Raw genomic sequence first — 24,201 nt, 5'->3', positions numbered from 1 at the left:
TCACCATGCTATGGGCACAGGCAGGCTGATGCACGGACACAGGCCCTCGAGTGACGTGGCTGCGCTAGTGAATTACCCAAAACTTGAGTCGCCTGTGCTGGAACTTACTAATTAAGATGAAATCATACATTTTGTCTATCGTCCATGCCAGTGGAGTTGCAGCGTCCTGTTATTTGCAACCGAGTGCATCTAACGGCTGATACAGCATCTTAAGCAGCCTCTGGATGGAGGTCTGGCAGGCCCCTCAGGCCCCTTGGCTTTAGGGATTCTACCAGGACTCCTCCTGTAGCCCATCCTGGGAGAGAGCCTTGGGGAGGGGGAGGAAGAAAAGGCATTGGTATTGGCCTCCCTGGTGTACAGAAGAGCTTTCCAGGCCTAAGGATGACCAGCAGAGCCCCACACATCAGGCCCCTGCGGAGGGACCCTCCAGAGGCCCCCTGGCCACCAGCTCTCTCATTTCTGGAGCCATACATTTCACACAAGCCATGACGAAACTGCCCTCTGGAGTAGGGCTGCCAGAAAAAGGACAGGCCACCCAGGTAAGTCTGAAGTTCAGATAAACAATGAGGGACTTTTCAGTGTACGTAGGCCTCCATGCCTTTGCTCTATGCCAGGCCCCAGATGGGATAAAGGCCACTGCCTGCACACTGGAACTGGAAATGGCCTCTCTGCCCCTTGTCGTCTGGCTGCCCAGATGTCTGGGTGTGTCTGGCCCAGGGGTAGGAGGATGGCCCTTGTGTGGTCACACAAGGTCTCCAGGGAGTCAACGAAGGTCTGATGTGCAGTTTATAGTAACAGGTGAGGAGTGGCTGACACTTAAAATGCAAGAGTGGGGTGGATGTCACTGTGGTACTGAGGTTTGGAAACTCTGCACCAGCTGTGGGAGGATCCCAAGTGAGGGCATGGGCTCCTGGAGTCCAGCATTCCCCCATGAGAACATCCTAGATGAAGCAAAAGAGATGATATTTCCCTGGGCCTTCCCTGTCTCAATATGAAACTCCACATCTGTCAACAAGCACAGAAAGCTGCAGTAGGCTGGACACTGGCTGTCACCTGTTCACCGTCTAGAGAATTGCCTTACCTGTGGCCACGTGGGCTCACAGCCTTTCTCCAGTTGGCCAGGTCTTACATTATCGCCCCCTCGGGCCAAGGACTAGGTCTGCCCAATTTGCTCCATGTGGCCCTATCTACCTGCTCACACAGTCCCTTAATAAAGCTAGCCCATGAGAGTGGGCCTCGTTTCCTAGAACCTGTCTTTAGGGTTCTGTCTGCTCTCCTTATGGTGCCCTGCCCAGGGCCAGCACTAGTTCAGGGCAGGTACATGGCAAGTGCCTGTGCAGAAACACCTCACTAACCAAGAGAGCTTCATGCTGACCAGCTGAAAGATACAAACACCAGCAACAGACAGACAGACAGACAGACAGCTTTCCCTTCCCTGCCTCTTCCTGTGTGCTGCCTTGCAGAGAAGGTGCTGTGCCAACAGGTATCACTGGAAGAAAGGTTTGGGCTGGAATGGCTGGCGACCATGACTGCCAGAAGAACAGAAGGGAGAAAAGACCTGGAGTCTATGTTCCTAGTGATCTCTTTTGATTACTTGTCTTTTTTTCTTAATGGAAACAGAAAGGAAAACTAAACAAAAATTCAGGTAAGAATGAGGTGAGCAGGGCCTGCTGACTAATTTGCGGGGCTCAGTGCAAAGTGAAAATGCAGTATCTGTTGTTCCAAAAGCAGTGGGGAGATGGGCAGGGCCTGAAAGGCAGTGAAATAGAAATCTCTTTCCTTTCTTCTGCATCTTTCTCTCAACCTGAAGCAGTGTTGCATCTTTGCTATTTAATGTGTCTGAGTGAGTGCAGACCCTCATGGAACCCTTGGGCCTCCCCGCACGCCTCTGGCCACTCAAGCAGCTCCGGCTCTCCTCCTGCTGGCTGCCAGTCACCGGGGCACTCTTCCCACAGCCCGCCTGGGGATGGGGGCAGCCAAGAGACTGCAAGCCCTGTGCGGAGGTGTGCCTGGGAGCTGGCGGGGCTCAGCCAGAGGCTATGCATCCCTGAGCTGCCGCCTTGGGGCCTCGACCCTGGCCCAACCTGATCCCTCACCCAGGCCCCCGATGGGGCATCAGCAGTGGCTGGGGCATGGCCAGAGAAGGCAGGTGGGGCCCGAGCCCAGGGGGATCATGCTCTGTTGCCCACTGGACTTCATTTACAAAGCAGAAACTCAAAGAGAGAATTACTAAGAATTTCAAGACAGTGACTGCAGAGCATTAAGCCCCCAGGCCAGGTCCTTGGAGGGCCTGTGAGTGTACAGCTCACAGACCCCTGAAGCTATCCCTGAGGTAACAGTGCTTAGGGATAGAGGAGAATGAAACAAAATAAAATGAGCACTAAAGATTCTCCAAGTAACTAAGTGTGCCCAACATACGTATGATGAAAAATTAAACTTTATCATAGAACATTAGGCCAATGCCCTGTCCAAGCTGATGGCATTTCTCTGCCTAGTACCCTACCTCTTCCCCACCACTCCAAAATTTCCTTTGGTTTTGCTTGATATCCTTTTGAGATTTTGCCAAAGTAAATAATTCTCTGCAGTGCTTCCTAACCAGGAAGAGGGCCTGCCCTAGCCCTAGAGGGGGTCTGCAGGTGGTGGGTGCACAGGGTACCCAGAGTGTAAATAGAAAACTAGCCGTCTGGACCTCCTCTCACTTGTCAGATGGGGCAGGTGCCAAAAGAAACCCCCAGGAGTACTGCTCACCGCCTCTTCAGGTTTTATCTGCAGCCAGTAGGGTGTCTGCCACCTGCTGTATCTACCCCAACCCTGAGGCCCCACATCAAAGGGCAAGAAGGGGAAGGAGAGGGTTTCCCTGCAGGCTGGGCCCATGTGGGTCCCCCTGGTCAGCTAGTGGGAGTCACCAGTGGGAGGCTGGTCACTTCTCTAGACACCCCTGGTTCCCCTCCCTCTTCCTAAGCCGGCCCCACAGCAGGCTTCCCTGGAGGGATGTTCGGTTTCTCAGAGAAAGTGTCCCTTGGCCTGAGCCCCAGGGGTCTAGGAAGGCCTCAGGTTATCTTCTTTGTGGCATGTACAGTCAGCCACCAGGGTGGAACTTAGCAGAGTGAGATAATAGTCGTTTTATATATGGCACCTGTGTCTTCCTCAGAGCACAGGTTAGAGCTGGTTTACCACCTTCCTACCACCCCAAGGGTGAGCCAGACTCCCTACAAAGGCAGCCCTTCCTGAGCCCAGGGCCTCCTGCATGGTGAGGTTCCCCAGCAGGCTGGGGCTCTTGCCCTCTGGGTCTCTGGGGCAAAATTCCAATCCTGGGGTACGTGAAGGTTATAAGCAGGTGTACAAAGCCTTCCCACACTAAGTGGGAGATTTAGAAAGCAGGTGAGAAAGCTAAGCTATAGGCCTGTTACTGAAACAAATCCCCAGAGCAAACACTTCCTGTCACTGAATACAACATGACCATTTCACAGCTGAGAAAACAAAGGTAGTGAAGGTGCCAGTGGCCATGGTGGAGGCAGCACTGGAGGAGGCAGGTGCTGGCCCGGGCCTGCACTCAGCAGCCTGTGACCTCCTCTTTCTTGCCTGTTTGGACCCGTGAGCTCTCAGCCACCTGCCCATCTTGCACTATCTGGTCCTGTAGAGCCTGCCGCGGCTTCTGAAGGCCAAGGCCAGTCTTGCTGCCCCGAGCTGGGAAAGGAAAGTGCAGTGGGGTGTGAAGAGCTGCAAGAGCTGGTGCATCTGGGGTGCCCTGGTGAGCCCATGGGGAGGGAGGAACACATGCAAGCCAGCTTCAGCAGCTATCAGCTTGGTGGTCAGTAACGCTCAACCTCTTCTGCAGTCCTCCCCAGGGGCACACGCATGCACACCCACCTCACCATCTGTGTGCACCCCCACATCCGCACTCCTGCAAGGCCCTGGGGTGGCAGGCTGCGTGTCTGACTATAGGGTTCATCCCTGCTGGAAATGCTCCTTCCCCCAAGGCCAGACAGTGATGGGCTCTGTGCCCCTCTGAGTCAATGCCATGTCCCCACTTCTGTCTATTCCACCTGCCCTGGTGCCCACACATGTGAGGAACAGCAGATCAGAAACAGAGTGGAGACCAGACGTGGGACACATACCTCACTGGGGAGGAGGTGGCTGGTCATGGCTATTTTTATTTCCATTTTCCTAGGACCTCTGTGCCCTGCTGTCGAGAGGTGACAAGGACAGCGTCCTCCCACAGTTTCCGGTGTTGTCCCATTTTAGACCCACAGCAGTCAGGCTGTGTCTCTATCTCCTCCTCCCAGGACCTGGGATCAGGGGCATCTGCAGGAGTTTCTGATGTGGAAAATGCTTCTGCAGCTCCAAGGAACATGGGGAGGCTCTGAAGGCCTGGGAAAGCTCTTGGGGCTACTGCTGGGCAACACTGTCTCCATCACTGGCAGCTCCATAAATTCACAGATCACACAGGACAGAGTCTTGACACTTGACACTTGGCTTGGCTTGAAAGCTGTTCTGTTCACTACAGTAACAGCCAGAGACAGCATCCTGTGTGTTCCCCTAACTACTGGTGTTGTCGGGTTCTGACTAACTACTCCCCCTCTGCAGTCTACCTCAATCAGGTCATATTTACTTGACTGCCTTCTCCCACTCCTCCCCCAACCTCCTAACTCCAAAAATAAGGGTCTGTGACCTAGTCCTAACCTACAAGGATCTCCCTGACTTATTCAGGAAATTCAAATATTTTGGCATCTTGATAGCTTAATTTTGTCTTTTTTGCTCAGCAATTTCTCACTGGGTTTGGCACCAAGCCATCTTTAAAGCTAAGCCTAGAAGGTCCCCAAAGAAGTGATTAGCTGTCCATGCTTACACATCCCCAGCTTGACATCCTGGTAGACATTAGAGCTGTCCCCCAAGTATTTCCAGTTCTCCTCCTGGGCACATGGTAGGACTTGACTCCCCTACCTCCTTAAAGTTAGCTGAGGACGTGAGACTTGCTTGACCAATTAAATATGAGCAGAACGGATCCGTGCTACTTCTCTGGGCTAAAGCTTTATGAGCCAGTATGTGTTTTGCCATCTTCTCATTCACTCTACCAGGTGATTGGCACTGCTCCAGATGGTGGCTGCACCATCAGCCTGGGACTTAGAGGGAGGACATGTGGCAGACCCCACAGCTGATCTGGACCAAGTATGTTCTAGGAGCAGGAAATGAACCTTTGTTGTTTGAAGCTGCTGGTTGTGGGGCTGTTTGTTTCTGCAACAGAACCTAGGCCATCTTGACTAACACAACAGCTTTGATTTAAAGTAAGAATTGATTAGCCGCTATGAATCCAGTTTGCCACTTGGAAGGAGGAAACAAAGAAACAGCAGCAGAGAGGGATATGACAGGTCCACAGCAAACTCTCTGCCCTGCCCTAAACCTGCCTTGTGTTCTCAAGCTTGCATGGTTTTGTGTATGTGGGTCCTTCCACTCTGAATATCCTTCCCCCCTTCTCTGCCTAAGTGAATTCCTTCAAAATTCAGTTCAGCACCATCTCTGAGATGCCTTTTCCTGACAACCCCAGATAGAGTGCAACTGTCATCTGCTTCCAGCAGGGCCTGGGTGGACCTGTCCCTCAAAACACACAGATACTGTACTACAACACTGAGGAGGCAGTACAGAGTAGTAGTTACCAGCACAAACTCTAGATCAGTGGTCCTCCATCGGAGGGGATCTGCCCTTTGGAGAAATATGGCAATGTCTGAACATATAATTGGTTGTCACAACCAGGAGAGGGAACTACTAAGTCAGGGATGCAGTTAAACATCCTATCATGCACAGAACAGTCCTTGAAAACAAAAAATTACTTGGCCCAATACGTCAGTAGTGCCCAAAGTTGACAAACCCCCTATTTCAGAGTTAAGGATACCTGGATTCACATCATGACTCTCTTATGACTGTGATTTTAGGCATGTAACTCAACTTCCATTCTATGCCTACCATATAATAAACATATAGTAGATGCTAGGTATGGTAATTTACCTCCTCTACTGAACTAAAAATTCCTAGAAGATGGGGACTAAGCTTTGCCTACATATAGATTCCTACCGGACAGCATGACTTTGATGCAGTTAACACATAAATGTTTGTGGACTTTATGACTTCACCCTTTCCTGAAAGCTAGCTAGTTGCAAATAGTAGATAAAACCCTCTGCCTGGTCCCCAAAAAAGACAAAGTCAGTATATACATTTAGCAAAACCTCTGTTGGTTTAGAGTATTTTATTACTTCTAGTTCATTGCAAAGTACTAATGCAAGTACAGTAACTCTCAGTTAAGCAGAACATTTAAAAAAAGGGATCAACACACACACCATCCCAGAAGAATGTAAGTTTGTGGGAAATAAATTTTATAACAGTGATGGCATTGGACGAAATGACTTGAATCAAAATGAACTACTATCCAATAACCATGATACATATTATTTATTCAGCCTCAAACCAAGCACAAATACCAAATTTTAATTTGAACCAAGAGTGTAAAAAAAGGTTTTTTTTCCTTAATTCTATTGACCAAGTTCGAACCAGAATCAAAGGTAGGTTCTCAAGAAGTTGCAACCAGAAAAATATGATGAGCCCAACCATCATGTGATTCAGCTAATCTTTGGTCTTGGGGCCCAATCATAAGACTGCCAAAATGTGCTGGAATATTCTAATGGACCACGGGGGCTGTGGGGAAAACCTGTGATCATATACCTTCATGAGACTATCTCCAGTACCCAGGCTCGGGGGACACATGGAAAACTCCTCTGCTCATTTTCCCAAACTCGTCTAAGCCCACATAGAAAACAGTTCCTTCTCTGTGATAAACTGTTTGTACAAATTCACCAAAAGAGATGTTGCAAATATTGTACTTCGTTATGCCAAGGAAGAAACAACAGTGCATTTTCATTTTTTATGAATCACTGAAATGAAGACTAAGGATGTTTATGTCACACACTGTAAAGGCCCATGTACATCATTAGGCAGAAAAACAAAAATAAATTCATTCTTAAGCAGATGACATTTACCCTGCTTCCCAGCAGAGGCCAAACCCTCCAGCAGGTCCTTAAAATGGTAGCAATTCCATTAACACTCAAGACCACTTCCCGCTGCCCCCATCCTGAGACAGGAGGCAGAAGCAGAAGGTAAGTAACCCTGCCAAGCAGCCAAGGAAGGGTGAAAGCTTTCAATTCAGTGCTGGTTTTAAGGAGAAAAATTACTTCAGTCACCACTACTCTTAGCAGTCTTAAATTAGAAGCAAACCTGACCACAATAAAGCAACATCACAATAAACTGAGTCAAATGAATTTTTTGATTTTCCAGTGCAAATAAAAGTTATGTTTATGCTATACTGTAGTCTACTAAGTGTGCAATAGCATTATGTCAAAAAAAAGGTAGATACTCTAATTTAAAAATACTTTATGGCTTAAAAAATGCCAGCCATATTTTGAGATTTCAACAAATTGTAATCTTTTTGGCTGATCAGGGTGGTGGTTGCTGAAGGCTGGGGTGGCTGAGGCAATTTTTTAACATAAGACAACAAGGGAGTTTACTGCCTCCATTGACTCTTCCTGTCAGAAACAACTTCTCTGTAGCAGCAGAGAAACATTTTAACCACAGTAGAACTTCTTTCAGAATTGGAGTCAATCTTCCCAAACCCTGCCACTGCTTTATCAACTAGTTTTATGTCATACTCTAAATCCTTTGTTGTCATTTCCACAATCTTCACAGCATCTTCACCAGTAGATTCCATCTCAGAAACCACTCAATTTGTTTATTTATAAGCAGCAGCTCATCTGTTCAAGTCTGATCATGAGATGGAGCAATTCAGTCACATCTGCAGGCTCCACTTCTGATTCTAGTTCTCTTGCTGTTACCACCACATCTGTAGTTACTTCCTCCACTGAGGTCTTGAACCCTTCAAAGTCATCCTTGAGGGTTGGAATCAACTTTTTCCAAATTCCTGTGAATGCTGTTATTTTGACCTCTTCCCTTGAATCATGAATGTTCTTAATGGCATCTATAAGGGTGAATCCTTTCCAGGTTTTCAATTTACATTGCCCAGATCCATCAGAGAAATCACTATCTATGGCAGTCATAGTCTTATGAAATGTGTTTCTTCAATAATTAGACCTGAGAGTCAAAATGACCCCATCTTTTTTTTTTGGATGCTGTGTTAGGAGGCATGAAAACAGCATTCAACTCATCGTCCATCCCCATCAGAGCTCTTGGGTGACCAGGTAGGTGCCTTGCCAGCGAGCAGTAATATTTTGAAAGGAATCTTTTTCTCTGAGCAGCAAGTCCCTGGGCTTTTTAAAACATTCAATAAACCATATAAACAGATGTGCTGTCATCTAGGCTTTGTTGTTCCATTTCTGGTGCACAAACAGAGTAAATTTAGCATAATTCTTAAGGGCCTTAGGATTTTTGGAGTGGTCAGTGAGCACTGGCTTCAACTTCCGGTCCCTAGCTGCATTAACCCCCAATAAGAAAGTCAGCCTGTCCTCTGAAGCTTTGCAGCCCAGTGTTGACTTCTCTCCAGCTATGAGAGTCCTAGGTGGCATCTTCTTCCAGTGGAAGGCTGTTTCATCTACGCTGAAAATCTGTTGTTCAGTGTACCCACCTTCCTGAATGATCTCAGCTTGCTCTTCTGGATAACCTGCTGCAGCTTCTCCATCAGCACCTGCTGCTTCACCTGCACTTTTATGTTATGGAGACGGCTTCCTTCCTTAAACCTCATGAACCAGCCTCTGCCAGCTTCACTTTTCTTCCGCAGCTTCCTCACCTCTCTCGGCCTTCACAGAATTGAAGAGAGTCAGGGCCTTGCTCTGGGTTAGGCTTTGGCTGAAGAGAATGTTGTGGCTGGTTTGCTTGCCTATCCAGACCACCAAAACTTTCTCCATATCAGCAAAATGGCTGCTTCACTTTTTTACCTTTGTGTTCACCGGAGGAGCACTTTTAATTTCCTTTAAGAACTTTTCGTTTGCATTTACAACCTGTTTGGTGCAAGAGGCCCAGCTTTTGGCCTGTCTTGGCTTTCAGCATGCCTTCCTTACTAAGCTTAATCATTTCTAGTTTTTGATCTAAAGTGAGGATACGGGACTCTTTCTGTCCCTTGACCACTGTAGGATCATTACTTGGCCTAATTAAACATTGCTGTGTCTCAGGGAATAGGGATGCCCTAGGAGAGGGAGAGGGATGGTGGAACGGCTGGTTGGTGGAGGAGTCAGAACACACACCCCATTTATCAATTAAGTTCACCATCTTACATGGGCATAGTTCATGGTGCCCCAAAACAATCACAACAGTAACATCAAAGATCACTCATCATAGGTCACCATAACAGTAATAACAAAAAAGTTTGAATTACTGCGATGATTACTAAAATGCGACACAGACACAAAGTGAGCAAATGCTGTTGGAAAAATGGCACCAACCCTTAATGCAGGGTTGCTACAAACCTCAATTTGTAAAAACTGCATTATTTTTGAAGCTCAATAAAGCAAAACACAATAAAATGAGGTATGTCTGTATATACACACTTTTTCTTGTTTGTTTAATTAACATAAAAAGGGAAGCATTTCTAGGACCTTCAGCACGACTGTGTTGCAAGACTAAGCCCAAAGCCCAGGTCCAGCTGAAGAGACCCAAAGGGAAGCTGGGGTGGCAGGTAGGGACCTCGCAGTGGGAGCCTGCTCTCAGCCACAGCTCTGAGAGAGGCCCGCAGGAAGGCTAAGTGAGGTGGCAGTAGACACTCCACATTTATTCCTTTGTTTTTATTTCCAGGGCCCACAGTCAATATACAACTTTCCTTAAACACAGCACCTGTGAGTCAGCCTGGTGGGAACCTGTGGAGATGGAGCTGGGAGGGTGAAGGAGGGCAGGGTCCCCCACTGGGCCCCCTATGCACCCCATGCCCACCACCCAGGGAGGCTGCTCTGGGTCACTACTCTATTTTGGAATCAGAGGAGGCTGGGGCAGGAAGAGACCTCAGAGATGAGCAAATACTCTCCCGGCAGTGCTGAGAGGAAGGTTCACGTGGGGTGGGGGTTAACGCACAAGGCTTTTGACACACTGCCTGTGTTTTCACATAACCTCTGTGGAATTTTTTTTTTTTTAAGCCAGATCATTCCATCAAAGAGGAAGTACAGATGGTGAATAAGTTCCATTAGCCATTAGGGAAAAACCACAATGTGAGAGTCCTGCACAACTGTCAGACTAGCTAAAATAATACCACATGCCAGTGAGGATGTGGAGCAGCCGGGTCACTCACACACACCTGGGGGAAGTATACAATGGTGCAATTGCTCTGGAAAACAGTTTGGCAGTTTCTTAAAATACTACACAAACCTGCACTATCTTATGGCCCAGCAACTGAACTCCTGGGTGCTTATTACCAGGAATGAAAGCTTATACCACAGAGAAGCCTGGACATGAATGCTCATGGCAGCTTTATTCATAACAGCCCAATGCTGGAAATAACACAGTGCCCCTTCTTGAAAGGGAGTTTAAATCAGTATCTCAGCTGAAGGCAAAGCCATGGCTGAGTAATCCTGCCTCCAAACAGGGAACCCTGAGGGCATAGCAGTCATCTCCATGCCCCACGGACTGTCCCGTGGTGGGTTGCTCACTGTCCCACAGGGCACCTCCATGATGCTCACAGAAGCCACCTTCATGTGCTGATGTATGCTTCTCACTAAGAAGGCTCTATCAAGTCTCTTCTTGCAGGTAGGGAGCCCTGGGACAGCCAGCTATTGGAAGCCAGGCCTCCTGCCATTGCCTCTTTGGAATAAACTTTCTCCCTTTGACTGTCCAGTGTTTCTGAATTTAACCGAAGTCTTTGGCAGGTAATGCAACTTGATGCATTCAGTTCCAATTTGAGTGCTGCTAACAGGTCTGAGATACAAACCCACAATCCATAAAAGGGTCCAGAATGTCCATAACTGTATCCAGCAGGCCCCAGGAAAGAGGGCCCATGAGGTGCTCTGGCTGGGCAGAGGGCACCGGGATGTATGCAGATCCCTATCTAGCCAGCTCTGTGGGGCCCCTCCCTGTAGGAGGAGGCAGGTGGAGCCCCCAGGGACTGGCTACAGGACAAACACCCGCATGCCTGCTCGCCCTGCACCCCAGGGGCTCGCCGCCCAGCTCTGCCCACGACAGGGAGCAGCTTAGTACTCATCATCGTCCTTTCAGGCTGTATTCAGATCACTCCACTTTGCTCTCCACCAGGCCAGGGGGCTGTGAGGCAGCTCTAGGAGGTCCCTTTTGCTTCCATTCCAGATACTGAGTCTGTTTTTGTACGAAGGCCCATTCATATAGAAGGAAAAGTAACCTCTCTGAGTAGTTCCACCTCTGCAGATAGAAAACTGACCTTCCAACTGACTGAAATGCTCCCCAGAGCAACTACGTGAAGACAGCTCTCTCGCCCCCTAGATGTAACATGTCCCCTAGGCAAAAAGCAACTCACACTCCCTCAGCCATCCCCAAGGCAGAGATTCAGAATCCTCCTCGCCACACCCGTTTTCCTCTGCACCCAATTTGGTAAGCAAGCCCCATCCTTCTAGAGCACGAGTACTCCCTCCACCTTCGGGGACAGATGATGGTGGCAGAGAGGAAGGGGCAGAGATCCCGGCCCTGACCGACCAGCTGTGCCCCTGGCGTGTGCTCCTCATCTGACTCTTGGCTCTCTGTGGAAGGAGGAAAATCATGTACCTTATGCAAATTAAATTAAAATCACTTATGGAAAATGCCTGGCACGTAACAGATACTTTGGAAATTGCCCCTGCTATTATTTTATTATTATTGTGCCTCCTCAGACTGGTCAGTATTCTTAACAGCTGCGCCACACAGTTAGTTTATATGAATTTTTAGTACTTCCATAACTCCTATGAGTTTCCTAAGTAACACTGATGAGCCAGGTTCCCACCATGCTTTGTCATGTGACTGGCTTTTTGTGACCTCCATTCAGGACTCACATTCTCTTGTATGATACCTGGTAGGAGATAATACTGAACTATTTCCTTAAGTTCTTGAAATCTTTTTTCCAAAGTCAGTGTCATATGTCCCCAGACCGCAGTGGGAGGCCAGGCTGATGATCCCCAGCAACGTGCCACCTGGGACATTCTGGCCACGTCCCTCCAGGCTAACCCATACAGACCCCTAGGGCTCCCTGCCGCTGCAGCACAGGTGAGGCACCTCTTGTCCTGGGGATGTGGTATTTAGACCAATGGTGACAGACCAGAAAATGTAGGCCAGTCAGAATGCCAAAGAAAGGATGCCAAGAAGAGTCCAGAACTGCAGCGCTTTGCTCAGCCTCTCGGTGTGAACCAGCAGCGTGCAGTGAGGCAGGAGGCGGCTCCTGGAGGGAGCAGGATGGTTTTTAATATGCAGTGTGGTACCTAAAGGCAAACAGCATCCCAGACACTGCCCCCATATGGCTCCAGAAAATGTCACACCAAGGAGCCAATGCTCAGTGCCTGGACATGCTGCCCAGATGCTCCACAGCTGGGCAGGCACACGAGGCTCATGTGGTGGGCCAGCGGCAGGTAGGATGGTGCAAATCCCAAGGATTGATGCTGCCGGCTGCCCACCTGACCCTACAGCCAAGCAGGAATGAGGGATTTTCTTATCAAATATGGAATGTGCAGATGGAAAAGCCCATGTTTGGCAGGTGGGGTGCCCAAGACTATGGTGATGTCTGGCGGAGGAATGAGTGACAGTCTGGTCACCCGTAGCCCAAGCACAGGTTCCCACAGGTCTCCCTGGGACTCCACAGTGAGCTGGTGTGCTCGGGGTCAATCCAGCTAGGCCCAGCCCACCTGACCGGGTTTTCTCTCCACACCACCGTCCCCCATCCTGGCCCTGAGGCACAGTCCTGCAGGCCAATCTAGCAGGGCTCCAGAGAGCTCAGTCAGGACAGTGACAAATGGCAGCCGTGTGTCCCAGGAGGTGCTGGGCAGACTCTCATTTGCTCCCTTCGAGAGGAGGTGGGGGGACCAGTGCAAAGTGGGCTGCAGAGACCCTGGTCCTCAAGGCCTCAGCTGCATCTGCAGTGAAAGAAAGCATCTCTTTAATGAAGATTGGCTTTAATAATCACGTGCCTTGCATGCCACCAGAAATGGCTCCGGGAAGTGATGAAGGTGCATTAACCTCCCTGGCAAGAAAAGCCTCAACTACGCAAGGTGGTGGTGCTTTTTCATCTCTCCTTACGGTGACTCCACAAGATGCATCAAGAAAGCAGAGTAGCAGAGGGCGGGGAGGGAAGGGTGGAGCCTTCCACACCCCAAGGGTGGGCCTTCTGGGCCAGTTTCCACCTCCAGAACAAAATAAAAGGAGGCTGGTCCCAGGGGGGAACCTGACGCCCCTTGCCAGCTGCTGAATGCCAGCTGCTGAATACAGGAGATTGTTTTCTAACCTCAGATTCTGAGCCCTGGTAACAAAGTGAGGCCTCTCCAGCAACTGAAAAACCTCCTTAGAAAAATAAACCCTGTTGCCTATTTTGTCATCATCATGAGCTCAGTCGGGATGAGGTGACATGGGCCCTCCTGCAGGCAAGGTAGGGCACAATCCGGGAGGGGCCACCCTGGCCATGCCTGTTCTGCCCCCCATGGCGGGGCTGCCGGATCTCACTTCATCTTCACAACGGTCATGGCCATGAGAGAGGACCACTGTCCTCACGCTGTAAAGAGGAAACCGCGGCTCAGGGAAGCTGAGTCCCCACCAAGGTCTGGACGGAGAGTGGGTACTGGTGCAGATCTGGCTGGCTCGGCCTCTCTTGCATCATCAGGGTTGTGCATCCAGCACGTGCCTCCTGCAGGTCTCAGCATCAGCCCCCAGGCCCCACTTTTTCTTCGAGGGGAAGAAGGGCCCCAGCAAGCAATGCCCCCTGGGGTACCCCGCTTCACTTTCACCTAAATGAAGTGGGCAGCAGCACAGGGTTTGACATTCCACACTCACCACCTCAGGTACCATCAGTCCCAGTTTATAGATGTTGAAACTGAGGGACTGAGAGACAAGACATCCCCCTGGGTCAGAGTCAGGAGGTGGCAGAACCTAGACCCACACCCCCGTGATCCACACCAGGGCTCGCTGCTGCTGAGCTGCCCGGTCCCTGCCTGCCCTGGCCTCCTCCTCAGGTTCAGGCCTAGGAAGCACTTGTGCCTCCCAAGTTTCTGACCACGTCCTGGTCAGTAGGGGTCAGGGGGCCCTCTTGAGGCCCCATTTTAGCCTCAGGAGAGCACATTCACAGTGCAGCTGTCCGAGGGCTCCATCTGTCATCCGCTGAGCATCTATCTGTGTGGAGTCCCTGTAGGGCGTTAGGCTGAGTGGGAGCGGGGGAGGGTTGTGGAGGAGGGTGAAGAGGAATTGCCCTCTTTCTTTCCAACCTCCCAGAGCTTTTGGATCCAGAACAGTCCCTTTGCTTGATCAGTTCTAACAAAAAGAACAAACCCCTCATGGCCAGACTCACCCCTCACCCAGATTCCCTCTCCAATGCTCAGTCCCTTCACCCATTTCCACAACAGGCATGGAAGCTTCCTATATCTCCCAGGTCAACACCAGTTCATCACTGATTAACTCATATGTAATGAATGTGCCTGTTTAATGGCCATACAACTTGCTCTTGAGTCTCTCAAATCTCCAGTATGTCTATTGGCATCGGCTCTGCCTCTTGAGAGTGGAATTCCAAGGCTGAGGCAGCAGCTATGGGCCACTCTTCAGCATAGATATCTGCAGACAAAACTCGAAGATAAATGCCTGCTGTCTGGGCAGCTACAGGGCACAATAGCCACTTCTCAGTGCAGGCAGAACCAGAAGAGAGGCCAGCTCTGTGCAGAGGTTTCGGATCTAGCCCAGGACCCAGCCATACTTACAAAGTGCCCAGTACATATCTGCTGAATGTAATGTCTGCTCAAAATGTGCAAGACTTTGCTGAAACCCTCTCTTTCACTTTGCAGGACACAGAGGAGAAAACAGCTACATAGTACTGGGAAAAAAAAATCAATGCTTCCTCTAAGCACCCTCCCTCCCCTCAACTCCAGATGAAGTGCAGCTCCCTCTCAGTTACCCAGGAGATAACAGCCCATCCCAGCACCACCAGACCACTACAGTTGGCCCTTCTTGCTCGCTCCAGCCTTCTCTCCTGTCCTTCACATCTGCATCCCCACCTTTGAGTCCGCAAACCACAGGGCCAGGAAGCTTCATCCACAGTCCACACTGGCCAAGATGGTCACTCAGGCAGGAGGAGGCTGTGTTGAGCTGCTGATGTGGAACCAGGATGTGATCTAGAGCAGCTACAGCTCCCCAACCCACACTTGGCAGTATCCACACCAGAACTGGCTCTGCTGTGGACATCAGGTTGCTTCTGACACAGGCCTCAGCAATTTCTCTTTCAGCAACACAGAGGTGGGAATATTGAGCACTAGTGCAGTGCCTGCCCTTGTCCATCCTCTTTTTGAAAAGCTGTAATTCAAATGAATTTAGGCAGGAAAGAATACACACTCTCAAGAATACATATGGACTCTACAAATACTGTCTTGTCTGAAACTCACAAAGAACACATGAAATAAGATAACTCTTTTCAATACACCCATTTTGCAGATGAGGATACCAAAGTCAAAGAGGCCAAGTGCTGAATCTGAGAGTCACTGGTTTTTCCAGCACAATGCACCCCTGGACTATGCCAGTGTGTTCTCAGAGGAGGCTCTGAGTCTCCTGAATTACTCGGAATTAGCAAGATGCTCAATACTAATGCTTAAAGCTGCAGTGACTACGGTGATGATGGTGAAGAGAGGGGAGGTTTCACAAGGATTAAATATCAATTATAACACAACCAAACTGCTCCCCACGTTGACAAATATTGTCTCTGTAAGGAGTTTTCAATAGTTCCTCAAAATCTAACAGTGTCTTCCCAGCAGCCCCCAGATCTAATATACAGCAATCAATTTTTCTACCCTTGGCCCAGTGACCTGGGTTCCCAGGATTAGCTGTCCCAACAAAACTTCCTAGTCATTTCTTGAGCTACTGGCTGTGGTTGGATTTTCCACTTGACATTGTTAAGAGATTAGACTTTTTATCTCATTGTCATACACAGGCCTTTTCAGTTTCCTGCTAACAGATTCAGGTTAGATAAGGATTACAGAAGTGATACTCCAGAGTTCCTCTCTGGACCCCAGCCAGCATCTTTTCCCTTTATTAATAGTGTATTTTATTAATACTATTCTTCAGTTAGCTAACTTGTAAAAAGAAAACATTATACACCCATGCATAGCAGAGGATTAGACAAACACCAGCCCCTATACAACTGTGGCAGAAGCACTTAACAGGAGATCCTGCTGTATTAAACATTTAACAACTCAGCGGTCAATTGCCATAGAGAAGAAGAAAACAAATTGAGCTGAGCCTGGAAAGAATGTCAGGGAAATGGGAAAAACATTTGCTGGGAACTGCCGGTGGGGGTGAGGGGTGGTGCAGTGGCCTTCCCTGTAATTGCCCAGGTCCCATCAGATTGCAGTTTGAGCTGGGGGATTGCCAGTCACCAGGGAGCCAAATCCCTCCACCAGGCTGGCTGAATACCCCTGTAGTGTACAAAGATATTAAGTGCTGGTAATACACATGTATTACAGCTTTTTCTTGGAAAACTACAATTGGTTTATTCATTCTGATTAAGTGGATGGGGTGGGTGGGGGCAGAATGTGGAGAACCCTTTCAGAGGGGTAAAGAAAGAAAACTACTGTCAGTGCCCCAAAAGCCAAAAGCATCTCAAAGTATAAAGGCAAAAACCTCATTCCCACCCTCTGATGCAGTATGACCAGCTTTATCAACATGAATGGACCACCCCTTTGGAAAGAGATGTACCTGGCTGACAATGAGGTCTTACCCTCCGTCATTAATACATATGATCCTCGTTGGTGAGGCAAACCCTAATCTCAGTCACCAGGTCAACGGAAATAATCTCAATGCCTTTGAGATGCTCTATCATTTTATTTTCCCTTTCCACCCAGACTCTTACCACAAAAGTAAAATGCTAGATTAATAGGATAACAACAAACTTCATGACGGAGTACTCGATTTAGCTGAAAATAAGTTCCCCCCTTCCAGGTTGAGTGAGAAGTTCTCCTTATTCTGAGATGGGGGAATAAATAAAACACTCCCTCCTCCTCCCCCCAGTGAAATACACACAAACATGAACTGCAGAGAGTCAGTCATCTTGCCCCTTACTGTGGGAAGCTCCTCTTTTTACATTACTTATAAAATTCATCAGCTGGTTTAGAGCAAAACAGAAACAAAAATTTCAGGAAATACAAAATGTATCACTGACTTTTGCAGAATGAGTTTCTATTAAAAGTGGTATCAAGTCAATAAAATGCTCAAGTAAAGCTCAACAGAGGAGAAAGATCAGATTTCTAACAGGAGCATTCTTAATGGACTCGCTAATAAACACGCCAAACAAGTTAGTCAAAGCCTGCCTGTGCTGGCTTACCAGTAACAAGGTTGTCACACGTCCCTCCTCAACAGGGAGAGCTCGGAAGGCCCTGCCTTCAGGTAAGAGACATCAGAGTAGTCTTCCCTGTGCAAACTCTGCAGAAGCTTCATCACTGGCCTTGCTCTATGTGCCCCATTCACCTGCCTCTCAGATTCTAAGCCTTAAAGCAGTCCCCAGCCCTGCAACTGAATGAAAGGAAGCCACTCAAGGGAACGGAGATTGGAGGTAAGGCCAGCCCTATTCTCAATGTCCCGTGAAATACACTTCAGGACACTGCTGTAGTTCCACAATGGCGTTGAAGTCATGGGAAGTCAATGAATACTGGTCTTTGAGAAATTAATTTCATTCCCACCTCTTTTGCTGATGCAGAATCATTTTCCAGGATTGTACTAGGATGAAAGTGGAACCTAAACAAAACCCTAGGATTGCTACAGAGCACTTCTTTCAAGGGGCCCAGAGAATTTTCCAGACAGACACTGCCTCGCCAGTGGCTCAAGATGTCCCCACCTCCCCTGTGCCAGCATTTACTGAACCTTTTCTTTGCGGGACACTCACAAACACTGCACCCCTGAACTCTGCCCTCCAGAGGGCTTGCGTGCCTGTGTGGACTAGGGTCGCAGGTCTGCTAAAACCCGGCAGGCACCTTACTGAGCACAGGAAGAAGCAATGAGCTCCGCCTCATTCTTTTTTCCCTCTTTTTGTTCATTTTCCAGGTGGCTTGACATTTCTTTCACAGGTAGGCAGTGCAGCAAGGTGTTGTATCTCATTCATTCATGCACCCATTTCCTTAACAAACATCTTAAAAATATGCACTGTTTAAAGCCAAGGCATATCTTCCAAGGAGAATCATGAACTTAGACTAATAAAGTTTTCAAGAAAAAAGGAAGATGTAAACATGAATCTATAACTGTATTAAATACTCTCTGGTCTTGCCTTCCTCAGCTGTAAAATGTTGATAGGAGACAATGTGCTCTAATGCCTCTCCCAGACCCAGATTGATATTATGTTAACTAGGTACCTGCTACAGAAAAGTTGTTATTTTTCTAATATCAAGAACAGAGGCCCAACTTCGTAATGAGGTCATATATATTTACTGTGTCTTTCTGCCAAGGAGAACTGAACTGCCTTTGAAATAGAGGTTCACGCCTGGAAAAATGAATGAGCAGGTGTCTGGAGGGTCACAGGGAGACTTAAGGGTGGTGGCAGAACTATAAGTGAGTTTGGCTATAGGGTCATGAGACCAGGTCAGCGGGTTCTTCAACCTTCCAGGCAGCCTCCACAGTGAGGTGGCTGGGCCCCTCAGTCTGCAGGAAAACTATATCACTGGGTGGTTCTGCTCCCTGTGGTTGGGGCTGCCTGACTGGGCACCCCCATCCTCAGTTCATGAAGTTAACAGTTGGCAGACACAGCACATGGTCTCAGGAGAACTGAGCGTATAAAATCCCAAACATACACTCTGCAGGGATTTTTGTATCACCAAACAGTTCACATTTGGGTTTAGTGAGATTTCATAAATAATGTGCTCCCCAGTTCATGAGAAACACGTCTTTCCTGGTGCCAATTCTACCAACTCAGGAATAAAATCAGCTCAAGGCACACTTGTCATGGATTTCAGGCCACCACATGCATGACCTACAGCACCGAGGCCATGTCTCCCATAAAAACCCACAGACCCCTCCCCACGGAGGGCAGAACCACGACTGGGTTTGGTAGATCCCAAGGTAATTCCAAACACCTGCTGGCTACCTCAAGTAATCAAAGATGATTTTCCTAACAAAATGTAAAACTCTTTTTTCCATTAAATACATGAAAATTCTACCTTTAGATTACTAAATTGAAGCCTGACAAAATAAAATAAGCCTAAACAATGTTATCAATACTCCTAGGAATATAAATAAACTAATCTAATCTGTAACTACATTGAACAGGTACATGCCAAGAAAATCATAAAACTGACTCAGTAGCAACTCAGCACTTAAAAACAAAAGTTCTGAAAATGATTTATGGAACACCTAAAATACATTTCTCTAAAAGCAGCAATTGGCTGGTTTAACACATTTTTCCTGCAAAATCTAAAGGCTAGGCAGACCCAGCTGTGATTCTGCTATGCCTAAACATCAATCTCTCTTTTTCTGTATACCACACCTTTGAAAGGATTTCAAGCTGGCTGAGATATTTTTATGTTTGTTAAAACAAAGTCTTTTTTTTTTTTGGTATCATTAATCTACAACTACATGAGGAACATTATGTTTACTAGACTCCCCCCTTCACCAAGTCCCCCCCACAAACCCCATTAGAGTCAGTCACTGTCCATCAGCGTAGTAAGATGCTGTAGAATCACTACTTGTCTTCTCTGGGTTGCACAGCTCTCCCCGTGCCCGCCCCCATTATACATGCTAATCATAAGGCTCCCTTTCTTCTCCGCGCCCCCCCGCACCCTGCCCGTTCTCCCTCCCTTCCCACTCATCCTCCCCAGTCCCTTTCCCCTTTGGTAACTGTTAGTCCATTCTTGGGTTCTGTGATTCTACTGCTGTAAAACAAAATCTTTTGAAGTGATGTTTTGACTCTCTGTAGATAAAGCCTCAGTTTCCAAATGTCACTCTCTGAGGAGGCCAAAGCCCTCAGATAACAGAATTCAATGCATCTTTTACTTTTCAAGTTCATGTTCTGGCATTATACCAGTGCAGCCTCTAATATCAGTCTAATTATTCATGAGAATCTTGGGTATTGTATTGATGGTTAATTCTGATGATACTTTTTCAATGCAAAATTACAAAGAGCCAAACTATTCTGGTAAAGAAAAAGAGGCAGATCAATTAATGGGTCTTGAGTAAAGGCACACATTTAAATGTGTCCCATTTCAGCCTCGGTGTCAGAGGGCTGTACCAAAGAAACCTTGTCACACTTCCAGACACAGACATCAGGTTTTGAATAAAACTTGATTCAGCAGAGACAGAAGTGGCCAGGTTGGGAAAAGAGAACAGGGTGTTGGTCTGGCAAAGCTGAGATGGTGCTGGCTCAGGGTTTACCTTTAAAGCACTGAAAGCCTAGAATTAATATAGTCATAATGATTTAGAACTAGACAGAAACCCCTGGGATCATCCTCATGGACAACACTCATTTGAAAAGAAGGAAACTGAGCCAGGGAGGCACTCCTTGGGTCCCTATTGCCTCTGAGTCTTGGTTTTCCCATTCCTAAACAGGTCAGAGTATCACCTGGAACCCCACATACATGACCTGGGGTCCTCCCAGCTTTGAAAGGTGGTGGGGCCTTGCCGGAAAAAGCATCTCCTCATCCCTGAGACAGAAGAGGGGTGCCCTATCTTGAGAAACAGCATGTGCACCTTAAACTCCTAACCCACAAATACGGGCCTTCGACATTCTCACCCAGAAAAGAGTTTTCTGTTTAGAAGTATGCACCAGTAGCTTCATTTTTTAAAGTATCTCTCTAAAGCTTTTAAATTTTAATTTGGTTTATCCCAAAATAAAAATATTACACTTTTCAAAACCACATAAAGGCATTTTAAACTATTTGAATTCTTTACCACATGTATGAGTTTGTTTTTCACTAAAAAAGACAACAAAACTAGTCGACACACACAAAAGAAGCAAAGGAAACAGAATTCCAATGGTCCTAAGCACCAAGAAGACAAGGATTTTGTATTATATTGTTTATATTTCCCCCAGGTAACTAGGCCAGTATTTTGTTTTGCTTTGTTTTTTTGCACATACAACTGACAGTTCAATTTTGGAATAAAAAAATTAAAATCTTTTAAAATAAGATGCATACATATTTTAATATAATTCTTTAAACCTGACATTTCAATAGACTAGATACCCTTAAATGGCATAACAGAGGAAAGTGAAGAATTGATGACCAATTTCTAGTTATAGAACAAAAGCAAGAACACCAGCCTTGCTCAGTGCAGTTCACCTCTGCCCACATCAGAGAATAGTAAGCCTGAATGTGCCTAAATTTAAGCCACTGAACACAATGCATGTAATATAATTACTTTTGAGCAAATTTCAAGCGTCTGATCCTTTATAGACAGAAGACATGCAGGTGCAACAACCTGGAACATTTTATTTCAGGTACAGGCCAATGGCAGCCATAGGAAAGACCTGAAGCATTTTGCATGCTTCGGAGGATGTCTCTACAGCTCCTACTCATGGAAGCAAATGAGGTGAGCAGGCCTCTCACAACATCCCTTCCAGTAAAAAGGCCACTGCTAATTTGCATTCTCTAAATGGTCAAGTCGTTTCCAGAGTGCATTTCTAAACAATCTACTTTTCACTTTGTTTTCAACTCTAGGGGGGCCTTCTCAATTCCCTGCACACTTGCTCTGGGACTTCCAGCTGAGACACCCAGTAGGGAGACCAGATGGCAGGAGGACTAAAAGGCAACCAGTTCAGGCTTCTCTGGGCTGTCATGTCCACCTGCTCTGCCTACACACGGCACCACACACAGTAACTCCCCTGCAGAAGTAAAGCATGTGCCACCCCAAGAAAGGCAGAGAAGCATAGCATAAAAAAATTCCCAGAGTGGGTCTGAGGGCCAGGGGCTGGCTGTGTGACTAGAAGGCTGAACATGGAATCTCAGACCTTCCTGTGTGAGCAAGCGTGGGTGTGCATGTGCCTGTAGAGCAGCCCTGCAACAGGAACAAAGGCAGCCAGGTTAAGAGAAGAGAACAGGGTGTTGATATTGCAGAGCTGAGGCAGTGCTGGCTCAGGGTTTATCTTTAGAGCACTGAAGAGCCCAGCCAAAATGCTCAGTCAATCAAGATATCTGGCGTCCTGTAGACAAAATATCAATATCAGGTAATCAAGTTATTTGTGAGCCACTGAGCAGATATTTCTGTGTCACAGACAGGCCGCACCATAACAATCTGTACAAGAGAAAGAAAACAGCATATCATGCAAGCAGTCAACCCAAAGCTCAAAAGTCCCTGGGATCCCATAATTTCCAGTTGATTACCCACCCTTCCCCCACACACACTCCCCACCAGCCTCACATGATTCAGAGAGCCAAGCTGGCAGGGGATTTCTCCCTGGCTCTCCTCTGTGGGTGTCTGAAAACCGGCCTGAAGGTGAGCAGTAGGCTGGACAACAGGCAGGCCTTGTGTCCACCTCTGGGACTGTCTGACTTGAGAATACCACTCAACCCTCTGGTTTCTCAGTTAGTATCCCTCTGGCAAATGTAAAAAATTATCACCGGTCTGTATTTACCTCCCCTTTAAACTTACTTCCAGACAAAAGCCCTTTTCAAATGTGGGGACACACAAACTATTTTGAGGACCAGCCAATAGGAGCTGCTAACCCACCACTAAAAAGGGCGAATGGAAAGTTGGAGAGTAAGTTAAGGCAATTTTGGCTGTACCAGCTATGCCTCAGGATTTAAAAAGCAAATGGGAGAAGTGGAACAGGGGACCCCTCCCACCCCACCTACTAAGTCTCTCACTATGGGCAAGAAGGCAGAGAAATCCAGTCTACACCTGCAATGAAAAGCCTTTTCTTTTACCACCTGCCCTTTACCAGCATCCCCTCCTGGTAGACTACCTCTAAATTATGTGGAGTGCCTATGCCTGAGGCCCTGACCTGGTCACAAAGTACCAGGCTGACTGGGACCAGCTTTTGCATACACCTTTGCCTCCAGACCATCAGCAGAAGGTAGTGTTTCAAAAAAGAAATGCCTGGTCTTCAAAAATTCAGACTGAGTTCTGAAGTGGGAGTCAGAGAGAAACATACTTTTAGATCTTAACTACCTCAGAGAAGGTAGAAACAAAGTTCTCAGTTGCTGCGGTTTAAGTTATTGAAGTTCAGTGAATGGTATTTGATATTCAAGATGAAATGAGAAGACTACCTATGACAGCACAATGCAGACTTTCCCCCAAGAGAGCCCAAGAACACTGTGCCTGCGGAGGAAATTCCCCATACCCTGGAAAAGCTAAGAGAAACTACAGACCTTTTCAGAAGTACTAGCTTCAACTCTTACGCCTTCCATAAAATACTCTGATCCTCCCATGAGTGAAAACAGCCTTGGACTGAGATTAACCATGTAATAAACTCCTGCTCACAGCCATAGCCAGAACAAGACGTCAGCATGGTGAATCAAAACATATGCACTTGGTTACGTCCTGAAATGTACCAGTATCAGCCAACAGATGTACCCATTAGGAGGTGTGACCCGGTGCCTATCTCAGGTAATTCAATCTAATACAATATTCTTAAGTTATTAAAGAAATTGTCTGCTTAGCTCAAAGCATGGTTTTCATTTTAATTCATACATCAAACTGTACCTTAGTTACACTAGTCCCGTGAATACTGCTATGTTCTGACCTTAACTTACTGAGGCTAGAGGGGTTCTTCACCCAACAAACCCTCCAAACCACATCCACAGGTTTTAGGGCCCTGCCAGAAAATCCCATCATTCATTTTCCTGGACTATCAGTAGAGGCTGAGTTAAACTGATGACCTTGTCTGTTGTCCTCCACCAAAATGAACCACAGAATTAAGTGTCTCACCTGATCAGACAAAAAACACACTCAGCAGTTCTGTTTACTGCCTTTGGGGATTAATTGGTAAGTTTTTGGTAATTCATGAATATTACCTTCCCAAGTAGTGAGTGCTGACCTATCAGGGGTACCTTACATTATTTTAAGATGTACATGGATATAGCAAAAGAAGTGACTTGGATTCACTGTCCAAGCTGCAAAGTGCAT

General features: G+C 47.3%; 1 protein-coding gene across 4 annotated transcripts in view; it reads right to left on the bottom strand.

Moving 5' to 3' along the window:
- ITPKB (inositol-trisphosphate 3-kinase B) overlaps positions 1–24,201 on the bottom strand; it is an 89,813-nt gene that overhangs the window by 61,859 nt on the left and 3,753 nt on the right. The window lies entirely within an intron of this gene.

This window comes from Manis javanica, chromosome 11, assembly GCF_040802235.1.
Source record: "Manis javanica isolate MJ-LG chromosome 11, MJ_LKY, whole genome shotgun sequence".
NCBI classification, from domain to species: domain Eukaryota; kingdom Metazoa; phylum Chordata; class Mammalia; order Pholidota; family Manidae; genus Manis; species Manis javanica.
Note: the sequence above shows the minus strand (reverse complement) of the source record. Positions and strands in the feature narration are given on the sequence as shown.